The 18,183-nt window shown below is 38.0% G+C and overlaps 1 pseudogene; it reads right to left on the bottom strand.

Moving 5' to 3' along the window:
* The window catches only part of LOC120228698, a 96,959-nt pseudogene that overhangs the window by 36,923 nt on the left and 41,853 nt on the right, over positions 1 to 18,183 (bottom strand).

Here is an 18,183-nt window from a genome sequence, read left to right as displayed (position 1 = left end):
ATTTATCTTGGAAGATGAGGCAGGAAACTGCTTTTTTAAAAAATCATTCAAAATTATGTTCTTTTGTATTCATTATTATCAGGAAATCTCCAAAATCCCCTACACATAAGGGTGTCATATGCTGAACTAAGCAGGCATCCCACTGTCCTGGTTTTGGCTCAGTTTGTCTATATGCAAACTTTCTAGGGATTTACCATTAAGTTTATTTTCCATACACAATTCTCCATTGGGTTAGAAATACATTGATTGCCAATTAATATCCTTAGACTTGGAACAAGGGGTAAATTTTGGGACTCACAGAAATCATAGACTTATTGAGTTCTACATTTGTAAAGGGATGGAGTTGCAAAAGCTGAGAATTTTCCACTTCCAGCCAATGCAAATTCTCTGTGAGCAGCAATGACATCACCTCCCTCTCCTTCCTTCTCTATTCTCCTCCTTCTCTTCCACATACTTCTTCACCTTTTCCTTTTTCTTCACTTCTCTTTCTCTCCCTCCTCTGCCTCCTCCCTTCTCTTGCTCCTTTTCACATATCATATTACCTCCGTGGGTGCTCACATGTTTTGGAGATAAATGATTTTGTCATTCTTTTTCTTTAGGACAGCTTTCATACACATGTACTCAAATAATGTTCTCATTTCTGTGGATTTATTTCACATGAGAAAGAGGTTTACCTGACTAACTTCTATTAAAGTTAAAAATTCAGGGGCACCTAGGTGGCTCAGTCAGCCAAGCCTCTGACTCTTGATTTCAGCTCAGGTCATGATCTCACAGTTGATGAGTTCAAGCCCTACATCAGGCTATGCACTGGTCGCACAGAACCTGCTTGGGACTCTCTCTCTCTCTCTCTCTGCTTCTCTCCTGCTCATGCTCTCTCTCTCTCTCAAAATAAAATAAATAAACAAAAAATTCAACTCAGATTTCAGCTAAACTAGAAAGCCATTTCTGAAGCCACACTTCAATGAAATACTCTCATCTATGTTCTTTACGAAGAGGTATATGGTGTGGTGATGAAAAACACAGCATCCAAATCCACCTACATGAGTTCAAATAGGTGATTTTCCCTTTTGGTCAAGATATTTAACTTCTCTGCCCTCAGTCTGCTTATCTAAAAATAACAGATGAATGATAATAATAATAGTGTAACAGTTCCCTCTTAGGAGATATATATATATTCAACATACTTACCAGATAGAAATATAATCTTTTATTATATATACCGTATTGCTGTTTATATAGTAAGTTATATATTTGTATCAGTTTCTTAAATTAGAGCTTCTAGGACAGTGCTAGCCAACTGAAATGTAATGTGAGTCAAAAATTAGGGTCACATATATTAATTTTCTAGTGGTCACATTTTAAAAAAGTAAAATAAAGAGGTAAATTAATTTAATAATATATTTTAACACAAATACCCAAAATATTATCTCAAAAAGTCATCAAGATAAGCACTTAACATTTCATGTATTTTTTGTTCTAGAAATCTGGTGTGTACATTGTCCTTTCAGCACATCACCATATGGACTCTCCCAATTTCAAATGCTCAGTTGTCACATGTTCCCAGTGGCTACTGCATTCTGCACACAGGAGCTACACATGTGTACACATGTATGTTTACACAGGTCTAAAGGACAGGGACCATGCCACTCCCTTCTTTTGTACTGCCAGTGCAGAAAAAGAGGTCTTGTGGTAGAGGAGTACTTAAATACCTATTTTTAATGATATACTAAAACAATAAAACATGAGATAGAAGAAAATTTCATAAATATTAAGGATATGGATGTATTTAAATAAGGAAATGCACTGCTTTGCGATTGATATTATTGATTTATGGTTTCCATAAACTTAGAAATAAGAAGCATTCTGGTGCAGATATAATATTTTCCAGTAGAGGGCAGAGATCTAACCTGTAACTAGACAGTCACTGTTGAATGCCATAAGGTAGCTTTGTCAGTTTGGGGAAACCATTCATACCAAAACTTTAGAAAGAAAAAACCAATATGGTTTCTCACAAGCAAATGATTTCATGGCGCTGACTGCCCCAGCAACTTCAATGGGTGTATAGGGGAGGGATAGAGTTGTATTGTTTTCTCTTTCAGGTTTAAGCTGTCTTAATAAATATCTAATTACTTAATAGATGGATTATTTTAAGTAGGGTTCACAAACTCCTATAGAATAACATTTCACACCGGAAGTTGATAAGTCTGCCCACATCCTTTTACTTAGAGGTCATTTTTTAAGAGACCATTTCTTGTGTTGTTCTCTAAATTCCATAAATATTTTCACATAAACCTCCTTGTCAGTGACTCTGTATTGGCAAAGGGTTTCTCAATTTCCACTGCTTCTTCCTATTATCTTCTCTCTCTTACTGTTCTTTGGCATTCCTTATAAAAGCATACAGAGGAAAATGAAAAATATATGAGATTCATATTGCATTTTATTTTATTTTTAAATATTTTATTTATTTTTGAGAGAGAGTGAGCACAAGTTGGGGAAGGGCAGAGAGAGAGAAAAAGAGAGCCAGGGAATCTGAAGTGGGCTCTGTGTGGACAGCAGCAAGCATGAGAGGCTGATGTGGGGTTCAAACTAATTAACCTTGAGATCATGGCTGAAGTCAGATGCTCAACCAACTGAGCCACAAAGATGCTCCTATGGGATTCATATTTTAAAGTTCCAAGACTTTTCTTGAACAAGCAGGCCAGACCTTATGCATTTACATGAGTGGAGTGTTGTTTCCCATGCAGTCTTTCTAGAAAGCATTTTACATATTCTCACTCTGTATTGCTCTGATAAAGATATCTCTGTGACTTCTAATGGCACTGATTTCAATCAGATTTTAAGCAACTCCAAAATACCAGTAATTTCATTAGCGTGCCTTATTTTCTTTTCAAAACACTGCATGACTTTGTTACTAACCCACATTTATTCACAACACTGAAGTGTGGATAACTTTTGCCTGTTTTCAAAATAATATTCTCCTACAAAGAAAATTAGTTTTCAAAGGTTTTAAAGGCAGTTCCTAAAAGATGTTGAGCAATCACAGTATTATTAGAATAAACCTTCAGTCTCCCAAAGGAACTATTCTGAAATATGATCTCTTGCTTACAGTTCATGTGTCACTATACAAAATTTAGACTCACCTCTAAGTAACTTTAAATTATAAGAGACTCTGCAGATAATCTTCTTATTTGCAACCTGATACTGTTCTGACAAAACCTATGAAAATTATATGACACAGATAATGGAACCATAATATTTCATAAGTGTTGCCACATAATTTCTACATTGCTCATAACAGCAGACCTTGCTAGACTGTGAGGTCTTACAGCAAGACTGAGTTCACCTCAATCTATTTGCAAATCCTTTCCTGTCTGACTCTGTGAAGTTGGTTAGATCTACCTTACCCACTCTATTTCCACCCAAGCTAGAGCTTATTTTTTATATATTTCTTGCTCAGTTCAGTTCAAAACCCATTGGCTGAGCACTCACTCTGCCAACTGGGACTCCAAACATGAATGTGATACTGTACTTGAGCTCACGGAGCTTAAAGGTGGTTATGGAGCCAGACAATTAAATGGTTCATTTTAATTTCTCATAGTATTATGTGGGAGGGATGCAATGGTATTGGTGACAGGAGGTTATTTAATCACCAAATATTGACTATACGTGCACTGTGGGGCAAGTACTGATAACATGAGATGTATGGAGGGAGTTTAGTTCCTAGTTAGGGCTTATAGAGAAGTGGGATATGTAACAGGTCTTAGTCACCAAGGAGAAAAGAGCTCATATGGTTCCCCAGAGTTTTCTCAGTTTGGATTGATATACGTTTTAGAAAAATCCTTATGTCTCTGATAACTGTTGTTTCTCCTGGCCCAAAGTTCTTGAGAACAGTTTAAATTGCCAAGTAATTCCAGACTGTATTCATTGAATACTGACCTCTTTCACTCTACCTCTTCTTTTCCCCTCATCCTACTGCACATGGTTCTATTTTCCTCATTTACATACCTGAATCCTGTGTTCATCTAGCACACAAAGATTCTTACAAGTGAGCTTTGACTTTTGCAGACCTTTGGCCTTTGTAGACTACATGCATCCACATACAACTGGCATTTTGTGTATGGGGAAGGAATATTAAAATTGTTTTCTGGCTGTTTGGCTATGGGTGTCCCTTAGAACCCAGAGATACATTTAGTCCTGTCTATATATGGTTTTGCTTTCAAGAAGCACAATTTACATGGGGCGCCTGGGTGGCTCAGTTGGTTGAGCATCTGACTCTTGATTTTGGCTCAGGTCATGATCCCAGGGTTGTAGGATCGAGCCCCGTGTAGGGCTCCATGCTGAGCCTGGAGCCTGCTTAAGATTCTCTCTCCTCCTCCACCCCCTTCCCTGCTTACACACACACACACACACACACACACACCTCTCTCTGTCTCTAAAAGAACAAAATAAAACAAAACAAAACAACAATTTACAAGCTAAAAGCAAAAAAGGGCAAAAGAAATTCCAAGCATTACTTCTGTTCCTTGTGAGAAATTTAAACATATCTAATCCATAACCTTAGCAATGTTTCTCACATCTTATTTTGTTTTCTACCCACGTTGTCATACACAACACTTAAGAGACTCTCATTTATGATCATCCTCACATCTACAGTCAATATTTCTTTCTCTTGTAAATGCAACTTTTATTCTATCTTCGACTCTGGCTGTTCTCCCCTACCCCTACATATTATGTAGATTGATATAACCTTCCATCCACTGTTCTGCTCATTTTCCAGCCTTCTTTGCTTTTACTATGACGGCATGCATCATAAAAGAGTAAGAACTTGACTAACCAAGATTGAATCTTCTGGGTTAAGAAGAAGGTTTGTGGGTTAGCAATAAGAGAGCTCTCTTTTGAGGGTTAGAGTAGTCAAAAAGTTTGCAAATACTCCCATATTAATTTTATTTCTTTCTATGTGCATATTTATAGCTCTTACACACAATGAGATGAAACATTTTCTTAATCCAAAGTAAACTGAATCTAAGTTCTTCAAGCAACCCATTGATTTCATGGCGGTTTTATATTAATAAACTCAGTGTAACTAAGTCTTATACTTTATTTACAGCTCCCATTGCCATAAATTGATGTCCAAAGGCTTAGAATCTTGTTTTTATTAAAATTAAAATCTGATGCTCTAGGAATGGGAATTGTTAGATGTGGCTTTGCCCCCAACAATGCTTTCCAAATAATCTGTTGCAAATGTTGAAATAGGGTACCAGGGAGTAGTGTTCTGTAAGAATTTGGGCAATACAGATCTGTGCCTTGAATAACAAATCAGGACAATGACATGTACTGTTGGCTCCTATAGTCTTTAAGCTTCCTGATCTTCAGAAAAGGCTCTGGCTGTGTTTCAAGCTGGAAAGAGCCAGAAGGAAGAAAAGTCATCTTGTTGACTTGAACTTTGGTTTGTTTTCTAGGAAATGTGTTATTTCACATTTTGCTTCATTTTTTTCCTGAATTTACAAAACAACTATACTATAGTTTAAACCATAATTTGATCATGATCTTTTACTTTTTCTTTTTTTATTTGTATCACCTTTGTGTCCCTTAATGGTTTCTCATGCTTGTCTAGTAGAGTTCCTAGATATACAGCGATTCCTCTAAAAACATACAAAGATGGAAAATTCTGAGGGAAGTAAATTAGAAGGAACTGAGGGCCTCCTATGTTCCAGGTATTGTGCTAGATACTTTGATGCATTATTCTTCACTGGAATCTCACAACAATGCAGTAGATCCTTTTTTTTCTTATTTTTTATATCTGGAGGTTATTTTTATTTGTCTGATATTATACCCCTACTAAGCAGCACATTTGAGATTTCTGTATTTTTTCCTGCTTTACTTTTTTTTTTTAATATTTTTTATTTATTTCTAGGAGAGAGAGAGAGAGAGAGAGAGCGTGAGCAGGGGAGGGTCAGAGAGAGAGGGAGATACAGACTCTGAAATTGGCTCCAGGCTCTGAGCTGGCAGTCAGCACAGAGCCTGACGCGGGGCTCAAACCCACGAATCGCGAGATCATGACCTAAGTGAAAGTCGGACGCTTAACCGACTAAGCCACCCAGGTGCCCCGTTTCCTGCTTTAATTTCATAAGATACTTAGTCTATCTCCATGTACTTATTCATGAAAACATCTATTTATTTTAAAATGTTGGAATCAAAAAATAAATAAAATAAAATAAAGCAAAATGAAATAAAATGAAATAAAATCTGTTGGAGTCAGTTGAGTACAGATATGAACTTTTTTTTTTACAATCACTGCCTTCAAACCTGCTCTGTGAGTTTCCTGCTCTCTGCCTCTGATGGATCTCAGGCAGTGACAGCTGGTCAATTTTATCTTCAGTTTCCAATGAAACTCTGAGGTTCAAAATTTCTCCAACTCCCAGGTCAGACTGACCTTCAACTTCCACAGTTGAACAGCAGGAAAAGGGAATATGGTCTGTGCTTCATCTCCAACCCCTCCACTTACTTGCTCTTCCTGTCCTCCTTCAGCCCCAAGGATGCTTCTGGATTCTCCAGGTTTGGGAAAGTAAAAATGGATGAAAGGAATGTACTGGTTTTGTTCTCCCTTAACTATTCAATGCCTTCTGTGTGGCAGATGCCAAGGATTCAGATGTCAGTGAAGACTGCAAAATGGAATAGTTTGTTTTATTATAAAGAAAGACTTGGTTAAAATGGAATAGTTTGTTTTATTATAAAGAAAGACTTGGTTAATAAGACTTTTTATTTAGAAAAGTCTGGAGAATAAATGTGAGATGACCCAGTTGAGAAATAGGTTACAGTAGTAAGAAGGGAAAGCAATAAAGGAAGATTTCAAAGGAGAAGACATTCAGAGAATTAGAATTGGTGAAAACACACAAGTGAACTGAAAAAAATTTTTACGAAATCCATGTAAGCGTACTGATACAAATAAACTGGAGAAGACATGTGAAGTCAATTCTGGGTTGACAAAAGAGATAAAGGAGATATAGACTGAAAGACCATCTGTCTTTCATTTCCCAAGTACATGTTCATTGAAATTCTCATTCACAACGTATGACGATTTGATGCAGGGCTCTGTAATTGCTCAGACTCTATAAAGAGTTTTGGAATCAAAAAATAATAGGCAAACTCACAATGGGGCTTGTGTGTTGAAGGGTAAGGAAGAAATATAAATAATAATAATATGTGCTTTCATTTAGAAAAAATATAGTAAGTTTTACAAACCTGTGGAAATTTTGTTTCAGAAGAGAGTTTCCCTATTTCCCACCACACTGAAGTTTAGGTAACGTGTCTTCTGAGAGCATCAGCATGTCAATTGCTTATTGTGTTGTGGCTTATTGTGTGGTCTACTTGCCTCTTGGAATCAGACATGAAAACTTTTATCTCTGATCATATTTATCCAAAACTTATTCTTGAGTAGCTTCAGGTTTCACTGTGAGTGTTACATAAGGAATGTAAGTGTTTATTTTTCTAGTAATTTTAAAGAACATCATGAAATATTAAATTTCTAAAAAATTGTTCATAACAGAGTATCTCCTTAGGTACCTGAGCCTGTGGCAGCAGAAAGGCTCACAAACTACAGTGTGAATATATTGCCTAAATCTTGTTTTTTAAATTATTCAGATTATTCAGTCCATTAAGTTTCAATAATAGTAATCAGAATCAGAATCAGGATCCATTGACTTTTTTCTCCAGTAGTTCAAAGGACATCAGTTGCCTAAAATATGAAATGCTCATTTAGAGACATTTTCCCTCTCTCCCTCTCTCTCTCTCTTTTTCTTTCTCTCTCACACCCACAGCCCCCCCTACACACACACTCTCTCACACACACTTACATAACACACTACTGTTCACATCTCTGTAACAGCTAGGTACGGACTGTCTTATCCCACAATATAATTATATTTAGGAAACTTTCTAAGTAAGAAAGCCTTTCCAAATGCATATATTTGAAAACAATTATACATTCTCAACACCTGAACAGTAACAGAATTAAGTCACAATATGAGGCAGTAGGGAGTGTGTTAGTCTTGATAAGGGAGGAAGGGGACTTTATACCAAAAGAGTTGTAGAACAGTCGGCACGCGTAGGCAGGAGCGGAGAGAAGTTGATAGGAGTAGATTCTGAGGGTGTTTAATCAAGGTGCTGGAATGTAAAATTGAAGAAAAGAGAGTTTATCAATTTGAGAATACTCTCCTGGTAGGCAGAATTTAACATCTTAGCAAAAATATCAGGAGATGTCTCCTGATGATGCCTAGAAGAATGGAGAGAACTATAGCCAGAATTGCTGTGGCAGATGATGGAAGGTGGTATTGATATTCTCAAAGCTGTGGACATGCTAAAGTGGATATTCCAGGGGCACCTGGGTGGCTCAGTCGGTTAAGCGTCTGACTTTGGCTCAGGTCATGATCTCACGGTTCGTGGGTTCAAGCCCCGCGTTGGGCTCTGTGCTAACGGCTAGCTCAGAGCCTGGAGCCTGCTTCAGATTCTGTGTCTCCCTCTGTCTCTGACCCTCCCCTGCTCATGCTGTCTCTCTCTCTCTCTCAGAAATGAATAAAACAAGTTTTTTAAACATAATAAAGTGGATATTACATGTAAGGCTGGAGAACTCACCAGAGAACTATGTCACATGGGAAGACAAAGAGGATACACCATTTACCAAAGTAATAAAAAATAATAAACTGCTGAGCAGGGCACCAAAATAATTTAGAAGTTCAGTGGTAGCCCTGGGTTGACAATAGGTGATGCTGTGTTAGAACTGGGTTCTTTAATGCAGGGCAGTTGATAGACCCCAAAATAACAGAGGCCAGCTGGTGTTGCTTATCTGCCAGAAGCCAGGTAGATAATCAGATGGATAGCAGGGATGTCTGACTATGAAGAGCTATAAAAATAGTCAAATGAATTTGGCATCTCTACCATAGATCGGTGCTCAACAAGTTTACTACTTAATGTGTACAGTCATAAGAAAACAGAGAGGGATGATCAGAATAAGGGCAATGGTCCTAATAAAAACCCAGGCCTTTTGCCCTATTTTTGGAACTGATCCTGTTTTTGGACTCACAACCAATTGACTGAAAGAGAAATTGGATCTATTACTACAGCAGGCATTGGCAAACTCAAGATTTGATGTAATCCTCATTCTGTTCTTTGGGAGTAGCTCTGAGGTTCAGTGTTCTCCCTGGCCCTTGGCTATGCCCTCAGGGAGATTCTTAACCAACCCATTATCCTCCATGATGACATCGGATGAAGATGTTGGGATCGCGTCCTAATGAGAGGTATACCACTTCCAAGGTTCATTTCTAATCGGTACAAGTGTGGAGTTTTAAAGTTGATTTAAGGCTTTAAAACATTTTTATCATTACCCTAAGCTCTTTGCCAGTGCGATACAATTCCTATGAGAGTTTATAATAAGTTTACATTTGTTTACAGAAAAATTCATGTGCTAGTAACCACACTCTTGTTCTTTTTTCTTTTCTCTTTATTATTTTATTTGTTCTCAAATCTGCTATCTTTTCTTTCTTCTCCTTATGACTCTCTTTCAAATTTAATGATGGCTATTTTGAAGTTCCCTGAAATAACATACTTTGGTAGAAAAGCCACATGTCTAAGCTTTTCTTTGTTTCAGGTTTGAATGTTAATGAGAACTTTTTGTTTTAAATCCTTTATAGACTGGTATCTGGTCACTTGGTGAGGTAGATAGAAAAATGTTCCCTTCTCCCCAAAGATGCCATGTTCCCAAATCTACCAATATGTTATATGATAGAGCAAAAGGGACTTTGGAAGTGTGATTACATTAAGAACTTGAGATGGAGAAACTGTCCTGGATTATCCAGATGATCCCAGTAAAATCAAGGAGTCCTTAAAGGAGGAGGCAGCAGAATCAGGGTCAGAGAAGATTCGCCATCAGAAGCAGTAGTCAGAGTGATATGAGGTTAGGAGCCAAGTAATATGGGCAGCCCCTAAATGTTAGACAATTTGGGGTCTTTTACCCCACTCTTTTTTCTTAAACACTTCAGCCTGGAAATGATATATCATATTTCCATTTCCATTCAATAGATGCTACTAGTCACATGGCACCCAGAGATCTAAGAACAGACTGAGACTTGTAGAACGGTGTAGAAGAGTGAATAGATTTTACTGGACACATAGAAATTCCTGTCACAGTCAGGTGAGGTCTTCTTGTGGAAGTGGTTTTCACCCTGCAATCTGAATAGAAGTTGGAAACAACCAGATAAATTGGAAATGGGCTGCTTGATTTTGAAGCACTGAATAAATGTAAATTCAGTAAATGCATGGATGGAAGAGAAGATACTGGGCAGAAATGAGTGTAGCAGTTTGAGAAACAGAAGATCCTTGTAGGTGAAATGAAGTGAATAAGGTGAAGAGTATTTGATGGTGAGGATTTGAAAAAGGTAGGCACCAAATCATGCCTGATTTTGTAGATTCTGTTAATTTTAAGTTAGTTATGCATGTGATGAGATTCTTTGAAGGATTTTAAGAGTAGGGGCAGTACCAATGATTTGCATGAGTGGAAGCTGTTTACACTACGGGGTAAATGCTGTGAAGTTTAAGGTGTAAATGAAAGGACAGAGGAATAGCGAATATAAGACACATTGAGATTGTCATAGTCTTTTTGGTAGGAGAAGAGGTAATGACATTTTGATTTAAAGAAACCAAGATGAAATTTGTGATATGTTTTGGAGTTGGAGTCATCTCTCTTCCAGTTTGAAATCAATATACACACACATGCACACATACGCAGACACAGACACACCACCGAACTTTCTTTCTTTCCATCATTATCATTCATAAAACATTACTTAATATTTGTATCCCAGAGGAACACCTGGTAGTGGAAACATATATGCGGAAAATGTACATTAAATTTAAACTCAGAAGGGTAGAGGGACTGCAAGTGGACTGGGCACCTATTTGAGCTGACTGAATTACAATGTGTTGAGAAGAATTCCAAGCCAAATCTGAGTTGCAAAGAGTGTCACAACTGACCCTTTCTGTCAATTATGAACACAGAGAAAAAGAAAGGAGAGGTGACCTATGTGCCATATGTTCATGTTAACATATTAGGAATGAGGCAAAGGTCCTATTTCCATTCGGCCTCCATTTTTAGATTTTTTCATTGGATTGGGGAAGGCAGAAAAGGCACGAAAAGAGAAAGAACATGCCAAGAGGGGCCATTCAGGCCCTTGCAGCAGCTGTTCTACAACAGGGAATTATAAAGGAAATATTAGCATAAGAGGGACACAATATATGTCTTGTGATTGCAAAACCATACTGAATTCCCTGTTCGTTTAAGTCATGTTTCACATCTGGTCCATATGTGTAATTGGAAATCTCAGAATCACATTTTCATGAAGGAAGATAAAGATGCCAAATGCTTTACAGAGAGGATTTATTTGTTTGTGAGTAATACGCATGGAAATGTGACAAAGGGAAAGCTATGCCTGGAGCTGGGATTTAGCACTCATAAGTGAGAGAAACACTTCCTTTGTAAGGAGGTATATGAGCAATTGAAAACTTTGACTTGAGTTAGCATAAATTAATAACTGAAGACTGAAACAAAGCATAGATGACATAAAGTCAATCTAGACTCTTCTGAAACCCTTTATTAAGACCACACACACATACACACACACACACACACACACACACACACACACAAGCATGAGAAAAAGTAAAGATTGAAAATCTAAATTACTAAAAGCACACTGCTCAAAGTCAGGAGACAAATGCCTCCTTAACGCAGAACTTAATTGAATCTACATGATGTCCAAGTATCCAGATAGCTGGATGATTAGAGATGAGGATAAAGAGTAACTTGATGAATGGTGGAAATTGTGACTTGTCATTCGGAGGTTCTGACCCAATATCGAACAAATATTTTATTGTAGATGATAGTAATTTGGCTTCAACATGTTACATAAAAACCATCAAAAAGATTACTTTTGTATTCAATAAACATATACTTTTGTACCCTAGTCCTCATCCTTAAATTGTCAATAGCTCTGGCATTTTCCACTATGAACATTTTGCCATATCTTCATTGTTTCCTTGCCTTTAACAGGCAGGTGAGGCAAAATCATACTCATACTCAGTAACCATATTGTGTGCCTTGTGAGGGTCCCAGAAGAGGCAGGGGCTCTTGTAATGTGCTTCCCTCCATCCCCAAATATCTATGGCTCTGGCCAAATTGCATATTTTCACTGAGACTCAGTTTTCTTCTCTTACGAAGTAAAGGCATTAGAATTAAGAACTACAACAGGCATACTTTGACTGCAAATAAGAGAAACTGAACTAATAGAAAGTCAAACAAATATGGGTTTATTTTTCTTACATAATAGGTAGTCTGGAGAGGAGCAGTCCAACACAGGGCTAGTGGTTCCATGATACTGTCCTAGACTAACATTTGTGCGCCACTACTTCTAGCTGTTTGCTTTTCATGTCATGGTCATAAAATGGCAGCATTAGTTGCAAACGTTGTGTGTACACTCAAGATGGCAGCAGGAATGACAAATGGGGTTGCCTTCTGTGGAGGCTCCTTACATTAGAAAGACATAATTAAAAAAAAAAACCTTATCAGGGGCTTTGTCTCGCTTATATCTAACTAGAAACACATCACATGGTCGCCTCTAGCTGAAAAAGGGAATGTAAAAGCAAATACAGAATTGGACACATTTTCATTCCCAACTCAGAGTTTCCTATTAGCAAGGAGAAAATGGGGAATGACTAGTTCAGAGGCATCTGTTTCTCTTGCAGGACTCCTAAGGCCCCTTTCAGATTCCAAACTCGTGATGGAGAAAGTTAGGATAGATAAGGATCCATGGAATTGCCAACCTGGTGCTAGATCTTTGTTCAGTTCATGTGACTATTCGGAAGGTTGCCTGTAACTGAGAAGAACCCTTTAGATCTTCCCATTTATGCTTACAAAATCTCTCTCTCTCTCTCTCTCTCTCTCTCACACACACACACACACACACACACACACACAGAGAGAGAGAGAGAGAGAGAGAGAGAGAGAGAGAAATTGTGTGTTTAAAATAAGAAATTTAACAAGAGGTACCAGGATGACTTCTAAGGTTTTGGAAAGATTATCACATTACCTCAAGGATTCATGGACTTTGTGAGAAAATTCCTGCACAACTTTCAATTAAATTACGAGTTGTCAAGATGTTGCCTTTTTAATGTGGTAGCCAGATGTATCATTTTTGTCTGGTTATACTCATTCTTCTGTCTTTCTGAAAGTGGATATAAATCTGGGTTTTTATTTCACCAAATTCCCTCAGTCTTGTATGTGTGTGTGTGTCTGATGGCCGAAAATAAACCTCCATTGCCACCGGATTCTGAAACATGAGTCCACAGAAACAAAACTTAGCTAGAGATTTGGAAAGGTTCCAATTTCCTACCAGCTATTCTCTTTTGCTGAATTAACAGAATGAAAGAAGCTCACATTGATACAGGGAATGTTACAGCATTCATCCATTTGTTCAATTAATATTTATAGAACATCACTATATGCTATATGAAAGGCCCTGTTTTAGGCTGAGGAGGTAACAGAAATGAACATGGTGGAACAAATTCTTGCCTTCATGAAGCTGATATTTTAGGGAAGATACAGCAGTGAAAAGTAATGCACATTTCATTCAGATAGAGCAACGGGAGAGGAAGTTGTTAGGTGGTGTGGGGTGGGGTCCAATATAAGGCACTTAGCAAAGGCATTTCCATGACTTTTGAACTAAGGACCAATGTTACTTTCTTCTGCTTTAATCCCATTTTCTTGACTCAATCTTCAACAAAATCCTTTATATGAGGTATTCCCCCCTCAGATAATTGAATAATTCATCATTTTCCTCCATGATCCTCAGTGTACATATTGGGGCAAACAAATTTTGTGAAATTTGATACATATTCACTTTGAGGGACACCCTTAAGGAAAAAAATACAATTACAATTAGAAAATTAGGTATAAATGCAAACACTTATTTATATTAGACAAAAATAGAGTAAATTAAAAAATTTAAAAAGCTGACCAATTCCCAAAACATCACAAAATCCAGAAAACTATTAACCAACTGATCAATTCATTCTATAATCATTCCTCTAAATTGTTATGGCTATATGATTGTGATTAATTTGACATAACTCAACAACCTTGTAAAAAATTTCTATAAAAAATGAGAAAGATAGTTTAGCCTTGCCTCTGGCATAAGTGATTCATTTTTTAAAAATGTATATTTAGAATGCCTGGTCAAATTTTACTTTTATTTTATGTTATAAATTGTGATGCACATATAAAAAATCTTATTATGAACACTAAAAGAGAAGAAACAGAGTGGAGACCTTTAACTTGATTAGTTAAGAATTAATTTTATACACTTGATAATTTGAAGATTTTTCCACAGAATAGCTTCTGGATCAGGACATTTTCATTTCTCCTCTCATTTCTAACCCATTTCTGGTGCCATGGGACATATTAATATATGTCGCTGTTAACACATAAATGCTATGCACATTAACATTATTTAACAGATAAACATTAGTGGTCCAACTTCTGGCCCTGCACGTCTGTGTCATAATGAGCCAATCTCATACATGACAGCCAACAAGAAATCTATCTATGTGATGTTTCAAAAATTACATAATTCTATTCCTCCAAACCCAACTCAGTTTCCATTAATGACATCTCACCAATGCTGACTTCCATCCCAATGCTCCCTTAATATAAAGGGACTTGAGGTAGAGGGAAAAATCAGTTAAAGTCTACTGATTTTATGATTCTTTTCTTGATTCCTTTCTACTGTGTTTATTTTAGATAGCAGAATGTGACACCTCCATCTTTTTGGAGAGAGCGTGCACTGACAAAACTTAAAATATCTGTTTTAAAATATGTAGGGGGGCGCCTGGGTGGCTTAGTCGGTTAAGCGTCCGACTTTCGCTTAGGTCATGATCTCGCGGTTCGTGGGTTCGAGCCCCGCGTCGGGCTCTGTGCTGACTGCCAGCTCAGAGCCTGGAGCCTGTTTCAGTCTGTGACTCCCTCTCTCTCTGACCCTCCCCTGCTCATGCTGTCTCTCTCTCTCTCTCTTCTAAGAAATAAAATAAAAAAATAAAATAAAATAAAATATGTAGGGGCTCCCCTTGATGCTTATCTGACTCATTGGCATTGCATGTCACCCTCTGGTGAAAAGATGAACATTCCATCCAGATTCTCTTGCCCTTGTATTTGAGTGGAAATAAATCAATTATCAATAAAGCAAATTACTTTCCATTTTTTATAAATTAGAATGTTTTAGGTTTCAAAAAACAAAAATTCCAAATCAACTGGCTTAAAATTATAAAGAATTTTACTGGAACATATATCTGAAAAGTAAGGGCACAGTGTGGCACAGTTTATTCGTACCAACTCCAGTTGTCAATGACTCTCTTGGCTCTACTCTCTTTTGTATGTGGCTTCAATTTCAGCCAACATCCTTCATGGTAGGGAAATAACAGAAGCACCAAATCTTATACTCCCAGATTGTATAATCTCAGAGAAGAGACAGCTTCTCTTGGGTCCTTGCACTTATACTGTAACTGTATCCAGTGACAATTTAACTTTTATTTATTTTTGAGAGAGAGAGAGGGAGAGAGAGAAAACAAGTAGGGGAAGGACAAAGAGAGAGGGAGACACAGAACCTGAAGCAGCTCCAGAGCCTGATACGGGCTTGAACTCACAAACTGTGAGATCATGACCTGAGCTGAAGTCAGAAGCTTAACTTACTGAGCCGGCCAGGTGCCCCTGAACTAATTTTCATAGGCCTGAGATAGGCTGATCCCCTGACAGATACTTGAGGAAAGGTGGATTACAAGTTCAATTCCTCAGCTGGGCCATGTCTGAGGCTTCCCATGTTAGCTTCACAGAAGTGACAGCTGGAATGGAATCTGAAGGTGCAAACACCAGCTCCTACATTTTCATAGAGCATTCCCAGGTGACAAAGTACTTTCACATACTATATATGTACAACTTCCTTGAGGCAAATTTTCTATACGCAATTAAAAAGTTGAAAATTTAGATAGTGTAATCTCCCGTAACTCTTTGGGTCTCTTCATGGAAGATTTAAAATATTTTCCAGTTACATCAGTTTGAACAATGGACTAAAAGAGAATATGAAATGGCTTAAAAGAGGAAAGCAGATGCAGGAAACTGAGGGCAAAGCTTTGGTTGTATCTCTAGCTGTCTTATTCTGTGCAAGTCATACAGCTGAACTTCACCATCTTAAAATAAGAAGTAAGAAGCTGCACTATGAAGTCTGTAAGTTTCTGAAACTGGAGATACATCCATAACAATGTTGACTTCCTTTTTATGGGAATGCAGAGTGTGGCTGAGAAGGAAGGGAATCGGGAAATAAAGGAAGGGTCATGTAGAAACAAGATTTAAATTCTTTTTTTTTTTTTTTAAATACTTTTATTTATTTCTAGGAGAGAGAGAGAGACAGCGTGAGCAGGGAAGGGTCAGAGAGAGAGGGAGACACAGGCTCTGAAACAGGCTCCAGGCTCTGAGCTGGCGGTCAGCACAGAGCCCGACGCGGGGCTCGAACCCACGAACCGCGAGATCATGACCCAAGCGAAAGTCGGACGCTCAACCGACTAAGCCACCCGGGCGCCCCAGAAGATTTAAATCCTTATGTACAAACCCCCCCCCCCCCGTTTGTGGAGGCCCAGGCTGGTAGACCCTATCAATGTAGACCACCCAGCTCAGAGATGGTTCTCAGAAAGCCTCACCCAGAGACTTCCTGAGCCTGTAGCTAGAGGATGAGAGCAAAATTGCATCCATAGAGATTGCAAACGATTAAAGCACGGACAAGGATATTAAAATATGTCAAAATTACAAAGGTTTAGCAACTCCCCATGTCCTGCTCTCCCTAGTCCAGTCCCTGGCAACACCATTCATTCTGTTCTTTGCTTCTATGAATTTGACTCTCTTAGATACCTCATCTTTGTGGGCTCACACAGTATTTGTTTTTCAGTGACAGTCTTTTTTTCACCTAGCACAATGGCCTCAAGAGTCATCTATGTTGTCACATGATAGGATTTCTTTCCCTTTCTAAGGCTGCGTACTATTTTACTGATATACACCACTGTGCCTATAGAGAACGATTCTGTATTGTACACTTGTACACTTAAAACTCTGTTAAGAGGGCAAGTATTACATTAAGCATTTTTATAAAAATATGTTTTTTAAAGGAACAAAGTAACACAGTCTTAAAGGAGTCATTATAAGCTGGATAGGTGAGGAACAGTAAAGAAAAGTGGACATGCAGAAATGAAAGATCCAGGAGGCAAGGCTGAGCAAATGCAGTGGCATTTCATTCTCTTTTTTTTCTTTTATAGTTTATTGTCAAGTTGGTTTCCATATAACACCCAGTGCTCATCTCAACAAGTGACCTCCTCCATGCCCATCACCCCCCTTCCGTTCTTCCCCAGCCCCATCAGCCTTCAGTTTGTTCTCAGCATTCAAGAGTCTCTCATGGTTGGCCTCTCTCCCTCTCCCCCACTATTTTTCCCCTTCTCCTCCCCCATGGTCGTCTGTTAAGTTTCTCCTGTTCCACTTCTAAGTGAAAACATATGGTATCGGTCCTTCTCTGTGAATAGGCATTTAAAATCCATTTAGCACCTTGGGACATGATATTGTTTTGTAAATGAGAAAAATAGAGGTGTTAGTGTAGTCAGTGTTTATTGGGATATTTTAATACCTGGAATCATATTCAGTTTTCAATAGCATATCTTTCAAGAGGTATGCGGGGGAACTTTCTCCTGATTTTAATAAGGAAATTCATTTTTGTTGGGTTTATAATAGGCATGCTTCTCCCAAAATACTGCAAAAAGCAATAGCCACCTGCATAATTTTTAGACATTATATTAGAGAAAAATTGTTGAGTGGTTTGCACAGAGTTTAATCTTTGCTTATCATAGGAATACAATAGGAAGAGATAGTTGTATTTTTAAAAATTTTAACAGAGGCTATGCCTGCACACATTAAGCTATTTTAAAAGTGTGAAATCTGGGGCACCTGCGTGGCTCAGTTGGTTAAGCGTCTCTTGATTTTGGCTCAAGTCAAGATCCCAGGGTCTTGGGATCCAGCCCTGTGTTGGGCCCATGCTGAGCATGGAGCCT

Source organism: Hyaena hyaena, unplaced genomic scaffold (genome assembly GCF_003009895.1).
Source record: "Hyaena hyaena isolate Hyena2069 unplaced genomic scaffold, ASM300989v1 scaffold_26, whole genome shotgun sequence".
In the NCBI taxonomy this organism is placed as follows: Eukaryota; Metazoa; Chordata; class Mammalia; order Carnivora; family Hyaenidae; genus Hyaena; species Hyaena hyaena.
Note: the sequence above shows the minus strand (reverse complement) of the source record. Positions and strands in the feature narration are given on the sequence as shown.